The following is an 18,910-nucleotide window of genomic DNA, read 5'->3' as shown; positions in this document are numbered from 1 at the left end:
CCGAACCGAATTCATCTCGCGGATTCATCTCGCAAACTTTCAACCTTCGTCGCTCGACCCCTTCCTCGAATCGCGAAATTTTCTTTTCCTGCGACACCTGCAACTATTTTTCTACCGAGGAACTTTCGCAGGTCGAGAGATTCAAATCTCGCGAGAATCCTCGCGGTTATTACTGGTTCCTCGCGTCTTATAGGGAAATACGATAGGAAAATTTCGAGTCAGTTACGATTTATCAGGGGTTCACGTAGTGAGCAATGAAATTGTGAACGACTTCGAGAGACCCAGCGTCTTATCGCCTGGATTGACTCCACTATGCGAATTAATACGAGAAATTACGTCTAGAAGAGTCATCGACTTCTCGAGGGTAATTTATACAGATTGTTCTTTTTGTTACGATGAATTCAGGCACATTGACGTAAGAAAATATTGAGTAATAAAATTTAGAAGAGATCAGTAGTTAACTGACAGAAAAGTCTAATACTAACTTTGAAAATATGTTGAATTTATAGTTAGGATAGCTTAAAAGCACCAACCGGCTAGTCGTTCAACGCAAGAGGTTATGCTTTTTAGACGGAATTCTTTCTCTTCTGCGGAATGGAACAAAACGAAAAAGTTGGTTCAATTTAATCGTAACAAGGCTCTGGTCGGGAACTCGATTTAGCCGGAAGCGGAGTCGTTTAGGAAGAATGCGGGACAAGTAAAGAAACGGAGGATCGACTTACATCATTGCTATAAAATACATTTCATCCACGGCGGGCTCGCTATAGCGTCTACTACAGCAAAGATCAAAGGTCAAATCGATTTGACGAATTTGTGACGCAAACGAAGCGAAGGGCTGCTGACGCACGCTCCCAGCATCGGAGGTTGCAGTTTTTTGAAATTGCACATACGTACATTAAACCAGCGCCACTTCGCTCGAGCAGCCCGAGCTTCGAAACACCAAAGAACTAATCACTCAACAACTTTCCCCCACTACCACCAATCGCAATACTATCGACCGACCTAAATCGAATAACCCAATCCAACCCCTAAAAGAAAATCCACTTTTTCCATCTCGTGACACGAAAGACGAATTCGTCTCGCGGCTCCTGACACGCTTAACGCGCATCACAAAAGACACCGTAATCCATTCGGGAGCTTCAAGCTTGCCATTACCTAAATTTCCAGGAAAATCGAGACTTGGCCAGTGAGGCGAGATGAGACTCGATTGTCTGGTGCAAGGTGCGCGGATTGGTCGACTTTCTCCGATAGTTCGAACAGTACCGGTACCAGGAAATCGCCTCAGGAGTGGAAAGGAAACCACCGAGCGGATACCATTGGAGGAGCAGGAGGTGACGAGACCGAAATCGGCGACGGTGGAACCATGAAGCTGGCGCGTGACTCTTGAACCGTGCGTGAAAGCTACGAGATAAGGTTAGTTCTGCTGGTTCACGATTCGACACCTCTATCGGAAAATATTCTTAGCACGTAACAGCTGAAGACCGTAGTTGGCCAGTTTATGGCTGTTTCGCGCCCCGGGAAACCCCGCAAGCTTTTCATTTGCTCGCTGACGTCCGGGGGAACGCTGTATCGTCGAGTGACTCGAGAATTGGGCGCCTTATTGATTTTGTTATTGAGATTGGCGAGACAGGCGAATATTTTCTGACGTGTAGTTTTGATACATTTATTATATGTGTTTATATGGTGCAGATTTGTTTCAACGCGGAATCGCGTTTCTGTTATTGAGAGAGTAGGAATAATTAAAACGATTAAGATACAATTCAAAAGTGAATATTCAAGTAGTCTTTACACGGGCTCAACTTGACAAAAAATCGGTTAATTGATTTTATTTTTAGAGATTAATTTTACATTTTACATTTTCATTCTGCATTTTATACGGCGCACAGTTGTTAGGAATTATCGTAGTTCACGGAGCTAAGCTTGTTACATGATTTTTGAAGATTCATACTTTGTGGAATTTACTGAAAGAGGAAGTTCTCGGTTTTAATGTTTAAAGTGATTTCCAGGGATTGAAATTTTTGTTACAAAAAGAAGATTAAGCGAATTGATACGGCGAGATCAGATATTTTATATTTATGTTACTATCTAAAACAAATATCATTATTGCCTTTATTTACTGGATATTTTCTGGCCATATATATATTCCGCATTTTATATAATATGAATTTGTTTTAAAAATAAACATTCGAATATTCTGTTTACACTGATTGAATTAAAGAAAATTTACTATAACCATCGTAGAATCTGTTGCAGTTCCAAACAAAATTTTATTCGACACGCGTGACAAAGTCGACTATAGAATGTTATTCGCTAACGGAATACCGCGCGATCCTCCGTCTCACTAGCGCATATCGTTTTCATTTCGCGACAGGCGGAAAGCGGCACGGCGTCGGCCGGTTGGAAAGCTGCAATTTCGTCGCAGCGCCTCAAGAAAAAGAGACGAGAGAGGAAAACGAACAAGATACGAGTCTGAGCCGCGCTTATGGCACGTCTGCGGCGAGCCAAGATTGCGTTTTCCGGCTGTGAAAATTTCCAGAAACCCACAACAAAACCCCGACACCCTGTGAAAGAGGATCAGCCTGGAAGGTTTAGCTAATATTAAATTATAATTTACCACTGCAATCAGATATATTAACTATTATTTCGTAACGTCGATTTTATCCTATTTGCATATTACACGGTATTAATTACTGTTGCAAATATGGTAGTTGTCGTACCGTGGAATCGTACTAACCGATATGTATTATTTTGCTCTACGAACACCAGCATTGCAAGTTTGCTCGGTAAATGTACAACTTCTGGGTCATTCATTTTGCGTTGAGTTCCTAACTCCTGTCTTTCGGCTTTTTGTAAGCGGTTAGTATAGGTCGCGTAGGTGATGTGTCAAGATTAATATCGCAGGATTTTAGACCAACATATGGCAAACGTGTTTTCTGCCATCTCGTTTAAAGGCCAACTTTTCTAGAGCTATCCAATTTTAGTCGTTGAAATGGTCTTGGTGGATTAAGAGTACGTCGGAACACGGTGGAGTAATCTCGCGTTACTTCAGGACCGATTCCCTGCAAATTTAACTCTTAACTCTCGTCTTAGAGACGTGTGCAGCGTATAATAAAGTTTTTAGTACTATATTAGTACTATACTTAGTACATTTAATATTAGTAGTAGTATACGTATAATCAAGAAAATCAAAAAGAAAGTAGACAAAATATTACGAAATTGTAAATATTAAATTCAATGTTAAAGGTTGATAGCGGAGATAACTTGGGAGACATCGTTTTAGGACAAAATTATCCAGCTTTTCCGATATCTTTCACTGTCCCTAATTCACGAGAAATAAAATTCTGTATTGTTTCATCTCCTAAATTCGTTTTATAGCACCAACGAAAAATGGCTTTCTGTTACAAATCACCTACCAGCCACATTTGCGCACAAATTTTCATAACTTTCGAATCTCCAAGTTCTCTAACTTGTCAGTTTGTCCAGTATAAGGGTTACACCATTTCGCTCTCAATGCCTCATATATTCTTGAAATTTTGATAGAGCCAGGGTAGTAATTCCAACTTTCCTCCAGATTTTGGACTTTTCCTCACTCACTCGAAAGATTCTCAAACTGTTGAAAAGGACTAGTCGGTGAAGGGAGCGCTGTACATCTTTTTACGAGCGACAGCGACGAGAAACATGGCGCCAATTAAGGGAGACAAAAATTTATTCTTCCGCCGGGCGAGCTCCTTAATGAGTTCCTTTCGAAGGAAGGGCGAATAAGGCCGATTCGAGCCGCTTTAATCGCGGTCGAATTACCGTTATCCCGCGGTTCTCGTTGTTAATCGTAGTTTCATGCGACGGTATTTCGCGCCGCTTAACGCGGTTATAATTCGTCGGGTCGAAATTAGTCCGTGGAGCGCGAGCCGTAGAAATTCGCGGGCGATTTGTCTGCGTTAACGCGGCCAAGCGTCCTATCTCGATTTATCCTCGTGTCCGATGGAATTTTGCGGACCATCTCGTTTAGTCGCGAGCCCCGTTCTTTTCCTGCCCGCGAATCACCGAATTATTTTCGATCCGACCTCTCTACGTCATCCCGTATTTCCAATTCTTTTCGTTTCTCCTCTAACTAGAGAGCGACGCTGTGAAATATTCCTGTATCAAGATGAGCGACACAGGGCTTTATTCCTTCATTTGAATAAGGTGCGTGTAAACGAGTCAAGCTATATTTTTACTTGTATATTCCTTAAGGACGCTGTTCTTCGTTGTAGTTGTTACGGACGGAGGAAAATCTGCGCGACGATAAAGAGGAATATTGCTTCATCTCGACACAAGTACGTAAACCGAGATTCTCGAGCACGCTGTATTTTTCTTCCATGTTCTTAATCTCGTATCGGATTAATAAATAATTTTCACGAATCTCTGGCTAATTTTCTCGTAAGAATCGAGTAAAAATGTAACCGCGACTGTAGTGCAAGGAAAGCGTTAACCAAAATTTCCATCGATAGACGTCGCTTTACTTCCATTAAATATTCGAATAAAGGGAATCGAAGAGAAGCTTGTCTTATTTTTTTTCCTTGTCTTAGTTTTTTTCCAGTCTAAAGTTCCAAACGAGGTAACAACTTTTAAAAGTTTTAAGCTTCTAACGAGTTTATCTCGTTTTCAAATCATCGTTCGCGCGTATCAATTTTGACCGATTTCACTCGCCTACAAGGTCTGTTCGGAACATGTTATACGAACAATTATTATATTATAGAATCTATAGAATATTATACGCAACATGCTGCTCCAATCGATCGACCGAAATAAACCATCGACCTGGGGCGATCATTACACGGGGGCTAACTTGTCGAAATAATTTCCATTCAAATCAATGAATAATTAACGTACAAGCTTCGAAATGGTACGACGAGAGAGCTTACAGTTCGGTCGCGACATATTTTCCTCGATCGACGAAACACCGCCCGCGGCAAACGTTACGCGGTGACGGAGGTTTAGAGAGAAGGGGCACAGATAGCCAAAAGATTGCTCGACATACCGGGTCAGAGGTTTCAATAGCTCGGTCAGAATTCCTTATCTCTCCCTGTGTATGCTTCTTGGTTTCTTTCTTTCGATCTGCTCTCCATACTTTTGCTAAGTATTTCGATAAAGATTCCCGAAGAAAATACTATGCCTGGCTTCCCCATGGAGAACACACCTCTGCTGGAACTTGGGTAAAAACGCGAAACAAAGGAGACGTTTTCGAGGAAGAGCGAGAAGAGCTAAGAGAACGATATTCTTCGAGAGGGATCTAGAGATTCGCCTAAGTGCCGCCTCGTTCCGCGATCAAATGGTGCGTCGCGATCATTCGTCTTCGATGTAACAGGCTGTCACTGGAAATTCAGCGTGCTCCACGGGATCGATAGAACACCCACACGTGTATCTTCATCTTCGCGAAGTGCTTTTTGAATTTTAATTTTCTTATTTATCGCTCGAAAGCGTAATGAATGATAAAAGGTTAGACAATGTGGGAGTGACATTACGATAAGCCAAGTTATTACTTTATTCAATAATTCGACAGTGAAATTGATTAGATATAGAGAATATATGAGTTCAGTTCTTTTTAGAGGAAATATTAATAATTTTAATAATTTTAATTAGTATTAATAATTAAACGAAGATATTTGAGATATGAAATTTGTAGCAGTATATTTCACGGTTTGCCTCAGTTTCTTTCAGACTACCCTTTTCAGACTAAGTAATTAATACTAGAACTACTGACCTTTAATATGTACATAAATATATTAGAAATTAGAATCAGAGCAACATGAGTAAAATACGTAAGCGTTTCTGTTCCGGTAAAAGTAAACCAATATTTATATATAAAATTTATATATATTTATTTATATTACCAAGAACGCACGTGCGTGCTTTTTGTAGCTACAGAAATAAAATACCCGATATCGCCACTTCGTAGCTTTAATATTAATTTGTTTAATTTTGTAGAAATATCAATTTGTACCGTATGGTCCCAGATATACAACACGTAAACAGTTACATTTAAAATAATAGAACGAAAGTAAATATCTCCATGTAATTACATTTCTATCTAAATAAAAGTCAACATTAATTTTACTGAAAGCACCCGCACGTTTTCAGTAATTAAAAACAAAAAAGAAAAAAAAGAAACAAAAACGCGTGCACATACGCATAGAAATCCTAAAAAAACGCAATATTTCGGTGGGTTTCGTGTAAATAAGAAATATACATCGCAATGCCTATACTGTTTAAAGATCCCGTTTCCATGCACCTCTATCTACGTGTTTCTAAACAAAGAACCATTTTTTTTAGGAAACCTATAACGTTACGGTCTACTGGAAATTTAGTGTTTGAACAAGCCTCTCATTTTAGGTTGAAACTGAACTGAAAGGAGTACGTTTACAAACAGAAATTTACACGGAAGTCCGTTTTCGACGGAGCCCGCAGAATTTTAGCGAAACGTTTCCAATGTTCGTTAACGTGGATGCGGAGACGGACGTTTTGCGCGATTTCGTTTCAGTTTCGTTTCTCGTAATCGTTTCAAGACTCGCGTTTAGCTCGTCCCTCGAGACGCGACTACCGGTTTGTACGAAGATGCAACGAATTTCGTCGAGTAAATAAATGCAGAATGAACGACCCGGTGGGGCTAATGAGGAAAGTTGCGAGAGCCGACAGGTATCTAAGAATATTTCGAGGAAATTAAACTCACCGGAGTTCCTTCGCGCCAACCCTTCCAAGGACCGACTTTAATTCTAATAAGTACATCGAAGAACCAATTAGTAGCAGAATAATTAATTAAGACGATGCTCTTCGCTAGTAATTGTATCAAGTTCAATACTTATTAACTCGAATCAAATCCAATACCCGACGTTTTTGCTTCACAAGGTTCGAATACTACTCGTAAGGTATTGTGGTTTATTCATATTACTTGCCTGGTATTCGATCTTTAGAGACTCGTTTCGAACTTTAGAACAAGTACTTCCAACTATTGAAAATCTACTTACAGCTACTTGGATATTTTATCGAATCGTATTCCCTTATAGATAGTAATCGAATTACAAAAGTCGAAAAGATATTACCATTTTATAGGATTCTAACAAGTTTAGAAGAATTATTATATCGAATCGTAGACGATAAACGCATTCGATAATAACGACGAGGGAGTTCTATAAATTTCATTTCAACGATTGCGCTTATAACGGTTTGAGAACTGCGTCAACTGTCTGTCTATGCGCAGCTGAAACGCGGAAAACGCTTGAATATTTAAAAGCGATCGGCTACCTGTGTATATATTAATGCTGAACCGATCGTTGTTGATCAGCAGTCAATCGGTAGGTATCGAAGCGATTAGCGCGCGAACCGATGACGCGTTTATCGTTATTGTTGACTGTTATATGCATTATAATATATAAATAATTGTCCCTGTTAATCAGACTAATTGCTGTGAACGTTCATTACGAAACAACGACGGAGGGAAATGTTTCGCGACTCTCGTAAGCACCTCTATAAGCAACAAAACGATCCTACTAAAATTCTTTTGTCAGAGAATTTATATATTCGACTTCATTCCACGAAATAGTGCTCTACTTTTGGTTTAATATCTTGAAAAAAGACTGCAGATTTAAAAGAACACGTGACGCTGCTATAAAAATGACAGTGGCTTCTTCGTTTAAAATTCGGAAGAAGAACGCAAAGTAACTCGGAATATTCGTTCATCAAGTTCTGAAATACCAGCGAAAAGGAGTCGGGGCAAACGATACCTCTGGCCGTGTTTCGTTCCAAGGTGGTTCGGTCGAGTCAAAAGTCTCTAGGTCGAAAATCGCCTGAGAACAAGCAGCACTTGGCGCGGGCCGATGCAAATGAGACGTCGAAATAGGGAAAAAGCGAGTTGGGAAGAGAAACGAGCAAACGAGGAGTGCAGGCTTATAAGTTATTCCAGCGAAGCGAAACGCGCTCTTGTGGAATCGTGATGCCGCGAACGACGTCGTCATCCTCGTCGTCGTCGTTGTCGCGGTCGCTTTTCACCCTTCCGGTGAAGGAGATCGCGCGTCGCGTCACTCCACGCAAGATATTTGGCGGTGAAAATCGCTCGTCGTGAGATTTTCAGCCGGCAACTGAGTCGTCGCAGCCACTGCGCGATATGAAGGGGGGTTACTGGCTAAAAGCGTATAAATTATGGAAATCCGCGTCAGACCAGGAATTCGATATGAAGATCGGGAATTCATGGAACGAAACGCGTTTCGATAATGTTCACGAGTAATTTCTCGTTCCGGGAACGAGCCTCGTTTTTCCTCGTTCAACTTCGTCCTCGTCGAGATGATCGCCGAGTAGGAGATGATTCGGGCGCGCGGAATTGCATTTAGAGTGCTTGCTCTTGGTCGATTCTTTCGCAGCAGGAAAAACTTTCTCTTTATAGTGCATTGAGATCGACGATGTTTCGTTTATAAATGAAGAGGGAAAAGTTACTTCTTGCAAACCGAATATACAGCAGGCTGATTCTATGTGACGATATAAACTGGAAATATAAAATGCAATTTCTTCGTACGGGGCTTTGTTACCGGGGAACATTATTTTAAATATTTATCGAACATGTTTGTGTATTCATTATGTTTGGAGTTAAAGAACTTTCGTTGTGAATTAGTATTTCCGTTTATGTTTATGTTTATTGTATCGGGTAAATCAAAACGCGCGATGAAATAATATATTCATGATAAATCTGGTGATAATAGAGATCGTTGAAGATGCTGTTTATTCTGTTGAAATACACAATTCTGCTGCTGGTATTAAGGAAAATTTCCAGCGTGTTCTGGTGATTTATTTCATTGGATGCTAGAGCGGACTGTTTTAAATATCAGAATTAATTTTATTTGACTCTGTGACTAAAAATCAAAGGATATTAGTTCGGACGCAAAATATTTAAAGGCAATTTTCCCAAAAATAAAGGCCAGTATCAAAACGTTTTATTCCACGCTGTTAACATATTTCTCACATAAGATTATTTCTTTCCCTGGCTGTTCAAGACACTTTATATTTAAAAATGACACAGGTAACGATATCGCTCCTGGCACTCTGCAACAGTACAACATGGAATTCTCCTACGCTCTCTAATCTTGTCTTGTACCATTGAAACTCCGGATTATGCTACTCTACATCACACTCCATACATATGTATAAGATGAAAGATACACATATTCTCTCCATTTGATCCAAAGAAATCCTCCCTTACGAAAATTTAAATAAACTTCCTACCATTTTCAGTAACATTTCTCTCTCATCGTCCATCAAATCGTTCGATATTCATTCTCAAGCTCTTCAACTCTTATCTACATATCGAATTCCAAATCGCGAGCACCATAAATGTTGATCCGCGGATCGTGCTCGAACGGAACCGGATGCCGCGCGTTTGACACGTTCTAATAAAGCGCACCACGTCGATAGACGATCCACGTACGAGTTGCTACGTGCGTATTCGTACGGAATTGCCGGCGAATCGTTTCGTTCCAATGGAGAATGCGATCCCCGACATCGTCATCCTCGGCCGGTTTCGCAATTCTTTCGTTTCTCACGATAGCTATCGTGCCGAATGAACCCTGACGCTGTAACGAAGACTGTTATTGTTATTGCCCATCTTGACGATTTCACATTCCGTACGGTGTTAATCTAATGGCTTTATCCTTCTTTCTTTTATTTCTTTTACTGGTTTTGTGGGTAAGACGAATCGTGTCCCTTTGGTGGTTTATTGGATCCAGCTTAAAATAGGGAATCATCGTGAATGTTTCGTCCGGAGGAATAAAAATATGAGAATTTTCGTAGATAATTCTATGACGCTCGCTTTCGAAGACAAGAAGCTATTTTTGAATCGGTATTCTAATATTTAGACGCGAGATCGTTTTGGACGATACTCTGACTATTACTTCACTGTGTATTTATTTATAAACTCTCTCGTATAAATCTCAAATTTCGACTGTAGCTATTTCTATATCGTTGCATAATTGTATATAGAAACTCGTATATTGTATATTTATCGTAATTCCAGCCTCCAGAGGACAATAGAATGGACTTGGTTTACAAAAGCAGCCTACTGTCGCTCATCCCTCCACATCACAATTATACCGCACTCTGCTTGTCGGACCAACTTAAGATCAGGTTACCTGCTTTAGTCATCTTTAATTGCTTCTAGCTACCTTGTATTTATACAGAAGTATTTATACAGAATTGTTGCGATTCGCACGAAATTGCATTAACATTCTACGAAGCCTTTTACTAGATTCAAAAATAAATCGTGATGCAATTTTGATCGCACTCAACTCTACCGGTTTGATTATAAACCTTTTCCCCGCTCGACGATTGATTCTAATATTTCCACTGACTCACGGTTTATCTTTAGTTTGCCTGGTAATATTTTCGTCGCTTGTAAACCGGGAGAATCAAGAACAAAGAAGGAAGCGGAGAAAAGACATGCTTCTAAATTTTGAAAACGTTTTCGCTTTCGATTCGCCGATCGGTATCGATCGTCCCGCCCCACGGGGATGCTCTACTCGTTCCTCCACTTATATTTAGCCGGCCGCTTTAATATTTCGCGCGGAACTTTCTCAATTTTCGTCCAGGCCGACGTATTTCCATCGCGGAAACTCGGCCCGCGTTTAATCAAGTCCCGGACCCGCGAAAGATCGGGATCCATTTTAAAATGGGCGGTGACGAGTGGTGCGAGTACGACGGAAGGGTGAAAAGGAATTTCTGTCGTCGCTTTGTTCACCGTATCGATCCCCTTTTACCCGTCCTCAAGTAAACTAACGCCAGCCCGTAAAATTTCGTGGCTCGAAACGTCGCACAGTGCGCTATGTGAACGAGGATTCGGAACAAAGATCAGAAATGCATATAACGTGCAGTTTTCTTGAAACTCGATACCAGACAATCCGACGTGAGTAAAAGTCTGTCAAATCTTTGTTAGTATTTTCTCTGCTTCCTGGCTTGCTTGAAATATCATGAATATTTATTTCTTTGCCTAAGATGTTGTGCGTTGTAGCACAGTGACGTTTAAGTATAATAAATAACGCCGACGCTGTGAACAATCTTTCCATTTTCTCGTAAGTGCCATGTAGAAATTACCTGTACTCCCTTCCGTCTTGTCAGATATCGTGCTGATATTCAGTAAAGAACAGAATCTTCTTGTAACTTTTAAAATTTTCCTGGGTTAAGCGTCGCCAGAAATCCATTTTTCAACCAAGTTGCGATAATTAATGGATTTCACAAAACAAAATAATAATAATAAAATAAGAAACATCCAGTGTAGCAGTTTGCAAGAGAAAAATTATATAGAAATATAATACAATACGTTCCTGACGCTAGAATCAAAATTGCATGCTTTGAATCGTTTTCTTAAATTGCTCTTTAAAGAAAGAAAGAAATTTTTTAATTGGACAATTAAAATTATACACATCTTTGCTCAAACTCATTTAATGTTTAACAATGTTTAATGTTTATCAAAGAAGAATGTAGAATGAATGAGCGAGCTAATATTTAACTGAGTAGATTTTGGTGTGCACACGATTTTTACAAATCTTCGATCGATTTTTTGGAGAATTATTGTGTACATTACTTACTTGCAGACTGATGTTATCATCGATAACAAGATCAAAATTGAACAACGATTATTTCGATTTTTATACACTACTTGTCTCACTATGCGTCGTCGTACGGTTCGAATTGCAATAGAAAATGATTCACTTTGATTGGTGTTGCATCCCTCACGAGCAACTGTTTAACGTTTCTCTGGAGTTATAGTCGCACGTGCGTGCACGTGATTGGAATGGCTTGCAAATTGCATCGTGCTGACAGCAAGCGTTTCCTCGACGCGGATGGCTTCATTTACTCTTTCCCGGTCGTTGCACAGAGAATGCCTTCAAAGTAAACATTTGTGTCAGCTTTTTGCAAGCTTTATATGTATATGAACATGATCGATCATTTCGACGCTGGAAATATTTACATAGATTTTTTCGAGGGTGGAAAATTTTGGAATGGAATCCATATAGAATATTGAAATTTTTTGATCCGTGTATTTAAACAAGGGTATGATAGAAAAAAGGTTGGGACAGAAATAGTCACGATCCAAATGTTTCAATCGAATTACGCGTGTCGTTAACCTACACTGTTCATTCTGAATTGTTTTCTATACAGAGTGATTCTAATAACTGGGAGGTACTATAACTTTATCCTATAACTTTATAAGTAAAGTTCACGGAAAATGTATTCGCTTTGCTATTTTCTTTTCGTCGGAAGATTCTTATCTTTTTAGTAGTCTGTGTTCTTATTGTTTCCTCTACGACACACGAGTGTACGTATGCACGGTGATAGGCAAAAGATGGCAAAGACAATCGAGTCATCTTGCTCGGAGGTTCGCCGTTTTGACGTTGAACTTCAAAGTTCGAGGTGGTTCGCGAAATCTTTGTCTACGCGGAAGCTTCCAGATTAAGACGTTTAAGAAGTTTACCCGCGTAATCAAAACGACTTCTCGACTGAGATTGCACTCTGTCTAACAACGCTCGAGAACCCTTGATGTTTAAGAAGCTTGCAAGTATCGACGAGTTAACCCTGTAGATACTTGTAGCAAAAATCAACGGCGATGTCGAAAAATACGAAACAGGCTTTCTCGTTTTCTTCTGTTCTCCATCAACCGAACTATTTCCATTCTCTAGAATAATCTTCCATACTTTCGATACAATGATAAGTATTATTAATTCGACCGTATATGTTAAAATCACGGAGAGCGGAGATGTACATATGTTTGGAAAAATTACACTACTCTTATTTCTGTTAACGAAAAAAATTCGATTGAACAAATTTGTCCTAGCAGATGAAAGAATACTTCGTGCATCAAAGAGTTCATAGCATTCTAACATTTCAACATTGTAACTTCTACGAACGTTCGTGATCAAACGCTAACACATCAAGACTCCCCCATGCCATTCCTGATCTCTGAACAAGGCCATTGAACGAGCGTCCCGACTGTCATTAGACGTCATTACCTAACGTAGATAATGTCGAGGGACGATTAATTCGCGGCCACCCTCTTGGGAACTATTTCGGGACCGGCTCTTGAAATTATTATAATTCAAAGGAAGGTAGTCCCGTGTGTATCAGCGCAGGAGATGCCGGTCTAAACGTTATAACGTAAATCCTGACGGTGGTCCCAGCCTGGTTTAGGCCATTCTCGATATGATAATTAGCATTAAACGTACACGACCCTGGCGAGTATTTGTCCTGGTTAACAACACGTTCGTTTAACGCCATTCTCCTCGTTTTCTCGGAATGGAAATTATTGTTCGCCGTCGACGAAAGAGCGCGTTTCCCCTCCGCAGTTTCTACCCGAGAGCCCGTGGGCTATGCTTCTGTCGCGCCACGATAAATACTGTAGTCGCAAGAGCCACGCGAACTTTGCGTAATTTTGCTGATCTCTCTGCAAAAATATCAGTTTGCTCGCCACAAGTGAGAGAGAAAGTAGCACACAATTGTCTTGGTAATTAACTGGCAAGAGGTGCTGGTAAATTTGTCAGAGAATTGGGTCGTTGAAAAGCTTACTTCGAAAAGAGCCACTTTTTGAGATGATGCAGGGTATAGAAAGCGTTATCCGACGAGATAAGAATGGCGTTAAGAGGAACGACAGAGAGAAATCGCCCGGAGAATCCAAGTATCGCGATCATTTAAATCCTCAATTACTCAGCGGTCCACTAGAAAGAACAGTCTCAATTTTTCTGTCCAGCACTGGAGGAAATTCTTCCTGAAAGCGAAGCTGCCTCGTTACTCAACATCTTAAGCCGCGGTCGCGAAATAAATAATAATCCGTACAAGTAATGTGTCCGCGTGATCGTGAAAACCGAGCGACTCGAATGGATGGATGGAGTCGGCTCGAAGAAAATGCACGGCTGCTGCCGGTAATTCCGCGTGGAGTTGGTTGTTCGCGCACCAAGAAAGCCGGGGAATTACGGCTTATCCGAGCCTCGTTGGAAGCTCGTTGAGCGAAAAAGAAAAAGATACGGCGCTTAGATGTGCAACCGCTGCGCTGGAAAAGCAAGGGGATGCAGTGGCCACGAGGCAGGAAAAAACGGACCAAAGATGGTCCGACGGAACAAAGAGCTGCTACCAAGCCATCTGTAACGAGCCTCAAAGGGCAAACACCTTGCTTGGAAACTTTGGCTATACCACTTCGATTTTCGAACCATCAAAATTGGATATAAGCTTGAAGGAGCTTTGAGAAGTACGACGGCTAACAAACCACCGTGTTTTAACTTTACTTTTTGTTCGACTTTATTTATTTACGAATGAAAAGTTTCATTTTACCATGAAAAAATATGCTAACGAATAGAAAATACTGTAACGCGTAACTCTAAAAGCACCTAAAGGTAATTTCATTTTACGAAATCAATATGCAAATAATAATAGTAACGAATAGTAAGAATAAACACGATTGACTCTTTGACTAATTACCCTTTTTACCATACCAGCTCTTCAACGCTTCTTCAACATTTTTTATCGACTCTTTCTGTTTTATTTTTGTTGATTTTTGCTTTTTCTATCTATTCTTTGGTTGTTTCGCGGTTGTCGTTTCTTATTTGGTTTGCTACTTTGGGAGCGGAGAAGGTCCCTTTACAAGGATACAGCAAATACCCGGGCCGGAAATGGAGTCACGATGCGAAGGATCGCACCGTGTCTGCCTGCATTCACCTTTAATTATGTTTCGGATGCGAGTAATTACGGGACAATACCCGCAACCGTAATTAAATTTCATTAATCCATGACCGGCGAAGCGTCTTCTTTCCGAGTTACGTTTATCTCGAGATTGTGTGAATAATCCGCGGACCCAGATTTTTCACTTGAGAGTAACGGTGAAGATGTCGTAGCTGTCCTCGGCAGATTATTAACATTGTTTGACCTTAATCCTGTGGAACTAGCAGAATAATTTGGTTATAGATCACGTTACATCTGAGACTTTAATCTGTGCTCCAATGCCAATTTTTGTATAAAAAGTATACGAACATACATGTTTTATTTTCCTAAAATGTTTACAAAAATCCTCTATTAATAAAGTGGATATAATACGTAACTATCAATGTGACAAATATATTCTCTTACGACAAATTGAGAGATACATCCATTGTGGAAGAAATATAAAACATGCACAGATAAATAAACTAACACAATAATTAAATAAATGGACATTAATTATAAAAAGTAGTCGGAATTTTTTGTTTACAGAAATAATCATAAGCAATATTAATTATGTTCGATATATAGAAATGTCTGACGTTCGACGAAATATCCAAAAATACACATGATATACGTTTATGTCCAGTCCGATCCGAAAATATATACGCATTAATTTATCACGCGAAGCTACTCTTTGTTTGCGAGCTGTACAATGTGATTGTTCAAAAATATTTCTAAAAAGAATTTGCACCTGTCTAACAGATCAGCCGTCATCTGCGTGGAATTAATTAAAATTTACTGCAGTTATTATCATAGCCGAGTTAATTGCTTGAAAGTTAATGCTCCTTCCTGTTAGATAATTTATGAATTTGTTCATACGTTCATAGCGTAAATTAAAAGCACGATTAATCTGTCCTCTTTTCTCCTTCCTGTATTTCCTCCCTTCTTTATCCCTTCCATTCACCGTTCTCCTTCTCCTTTTCGTCTGCTTTTCCAAAAAATCAGCAAAACGTAACATCACATTTCCTACTCTCTTAAAGTTCACACAAGGGAAGAAATTGTAACAGAGAAGAAAGATAAAAAAAATTGAGCAACAGGAAAGCGGCGTTTACCGGCGCAGGAAGAAGTCGCGCCTAGCAAAGTGGAAAATATAATTGCACCGTCACCGGTCGGACGATTAATAGCCCGAATGACGCGCTTTGCATGCAGCCTCCGCCGACACAGACGCCGCGCCAGTTCAATTGTTTTTCACGCGTGCACCCGATTACTGTCCTCCAGAGTAAAAACGCGACGCGAACGTGTCGCCGATACCGCGACCCGGAAACTGAAATTCGAGGCCGCCGCGTTATTTACCCACCCACGTATCGCCAGTGGAACAAACGTAAATTTTACGCAGCGCACGTTCGCAGTTTCGCGTCCCTTGTACGTCATGTTTTCGCAATTTGCTCCTTATCCCCCTCGATACTCGCTGCTTCTTCATTTCCAGAGATGATATTTCTTTGAGAACAAGTTATTTTAGAAAATTTGTACTTCGAATATAATCGCTTTTTGCACATTGAACATTGAGGTTTTTCCACGACCTGCCAAATTCTTTACACAACTAACACAATAATTTACAAAATAGACCTTCACATTGATCATATGAATTAATATTAATTTTTCTTTCTTTTATCGTAATTCCTCACATTTTCTATCCATTCATCAGCGATAATTTAATGAACTCTACAACTGTCTCAATGTTACTGAGTACACTGATATCAGTGTACAAAACATTAATAATCAGCCACGTATCGCAATCATATTTAGAAAGCGATGGTATTTGTATTATAAAATATGTTGTAAATTATATAAAATAGAAACTACACGAATACTTATTGTTCTCGCATTATATTTTTGCCCATCTTTTAACTTACTTGTCTATTTTGCAAATTGTTTCAATGACTTATTCTCCCTTGTTTCTTAATATGATATCTAAAAATTCTATGCAGTTATAGATTGCAGCTTATTTCCATGACAGATTCTCGTTCTCGATAGTACGGAAGGGTATGCTGATCATCCGTAATGTGATTCGGAAAAGAAACGCGGAACTTTCGCCGTAAAGATCGTTCCGTGAAAAGTTTCAGTGCGGTCCCTATCAACCCCTGTCTCGTCTATGATGGTTACTCACCTCCATGTTTCCTTCCGGTCGGTAGTCAGAAATTTCCTTTTAAACGTGTCGCGTCATAAAACATGCCCCCGGAAGTTAAGATCGTCTCCCTGTAAAGTCCGTCGAACTTCAAACTTCATCGGGCTTCAAAGATTCAATTAGATGCTTCGCGTGCGATATTTGACGGCAAGGAGATTTTTTTTCTAAATAAAAATAATAATTCATAGTGGCAGATGGCTCATCCTTGGAGTCGCATCTGATATCTGAATCATCAAGTCCGAACAAATTCTCGTTCTTCGATTTCGTTGCTGAAGATATTATTTCACTGAATAAAAACTTGAGATATCGTTTTACTGAATAAAAGCCTGTCTGACATTTCTATGCTAACAGGAAAAAGGAACAAATCTAGAAATCCACGCACATTAGTGTTGCTTTACTCTCGAGAAATTATTCCAAAACTTTCTGGGAAGATTGAAGTTGAACCTAAATAAGACTGTCGTGACTGAAGCGGTTAAAAGCAGCGGGTGAAAGAAACCCGAGAAGAAAAGGGAAGACACGCCATCGGTATCCACTGAATTCCACCCTTCGCTTTCTACGTTTCCTGTTCTCTCACGGTGGTTTCAAGTTTTCTTCTTTTATCAACCTAGCCAGCATCCGCTGACGTGATTTAGCCTTTTGATAGGCGGTCACCGGGTGTTGACAAAGGCGTCTATCTGCGCGTTTCTCACCGTCCGACTCGACCTCGATCTGACTACTGGCACTCGGCCGGCGGGGCGACTTAACGCGGGTGCGTATCGATTTAATTTGTGACCCAGGCCATGCCGATTGGCCGATTCGCCACCAGTTCCTGGCCAAGAGGTGCCGCAGGAAATAAACGACGGGGTATTTCGGTTTCTTCTGACTTCGCAATTTTCGAATGACGCAATACTACATTGACGTCAGTCGAGTCCGAAATTTGGACAACACGAGAGTTTGACAACCAGTGGTTTATATAAAACTACGTTGGCAGTACGTGGTTTTATTTGCAGCGGATGGTAAAATTGTTCGAAATTGATTGTTAGAATGATCGATTAAACAAATTTTGAAACGTTCGCGTTCAGTTACTATTGGAACATATACATACATACATATGTATACGTATATACACACATGGATACATACAATCATGTTTCCCAATAAAAGTGAAGATTAACTTAATACTATGAACGTTATAAATATTGATATATTAAATAGTTGATTATTTATACGTATAATTAATTAATGAAATTAATATCCACTTTGACTTTTACGAACAACATTTAATTATATCTTAAGATAGATACGTGTATATACTTGAAAACTAAAAAATTAGCTGTGTATGAAAAAGAAAATTGAAACACGTCGGTTTAGTAAGTTTGGTAGTTCTGATATTACAGTAGAATGATACGTTACTGGCCAGACTAACGCACATCTCTATAAATCTGAAACAGATATCAAAGGAAGTTAAGTCGTTTTATCATCGTAATCGTTTCCTCGATTAGCATAACAAAAACGGTCGGAGAATGGCCGTGGTTCGAGAAAAGTGTGGAGTACACGCGAAATTGCTTTATTCCTTGCAGATACTCGAATTGTGGGAGTATGCTTTGGCGAACGGTGAAGCGATTTGTTATTCCTTTCGTGCAAGACACTGGGTGAATTATCGGTGCTGTTTCTACTAGTAGCAGCGTTATAGAACCTTCTTGGATGGGTATGAATAACGTTGAATAGTACGAGCTATTCAACATAAAAGATTACCATTCGTGGGTGATGATTATTTTGTCTTTTCTAAGCTTCCATTGATTATGCGTTTCTTACGTTTCCGCTTAATATTAGAAGCTTTGTATACATAGAAATTATTAATCTTGTCGTAAGCATCGTTCCACCAATAACTTCATTCGCCACTTTCGTTTCGTCTTCGAAAACCAAACTCAACAAACGTTTCTCGAAGATAATAAAGAATACGTGGAATAGCCGTAATATTGGTTTCTCGGGAGCAATCGTGTTTACACTTTGCACTTGCACTTTGCACTTGCACTTTGGAATTAC

The 18,910-nt window shown here is 39.8% G+C and overlaps 2 protein-coding genes across 5 annotated transcripts in view; one reads left to right on the top strand and one right to left on the bottom strand.

Annotated features, from left to right (window-relative positions):
- Nucleotides 1–18,910, top strand: part of LOC117157346 (sodium-coupled monocarboxylate transporter 1) — a 158,066-nt gene that overhangs the window by 59,229 nt on the left and 79,927 nt on the right. For all 4 annotated transcript variants that reach the window (XM_076625088.1, XM_076625089.1, XM_076625091.1 and 1 more), the window contains exons 3-4: nucleotides 1,168–1,413; nucleotides 10,034–10,143. The gene's annotated coding sequence lies outside the window, so the exon portion shown is untranslated. The remainder of the gene's footprint in view (nucleotides 1–1,167; nucleotides 1,414–10,033; nucleotides 10,144–18,910) is intronic.
- Octalpha2R (alpha2-adrenergic-like octopamine receptor) overlaps nucleotides 1–18,910 on the bottom strand; it is a 127,128-nt gene that overhangs the window by 89,336 nt on the left and 18,882 nt on the right. The window lies entirely within an intron of this gene.

The sequence above is a fragment of the Bombus vancouverensis genome, chromosome 15, assembly GCF_051014615.1.
Source record: "Bombus vancouverensis nearcticus chromosome 15, iyBomVanc1_principal, whole genome shotgun sequence".
NCBI classification, from domain to species: Eukaryota; Metazoa; Arthropoda; class Insecta; order Hymenoptera; family Apidae; genus Bombus; species Bombus vancouverensis.
The sequence above is the reverse complement of the archived record's forward strand: the minus strand, read 5'-3'. Positions and strand labels throughout refer to the sequence as shown.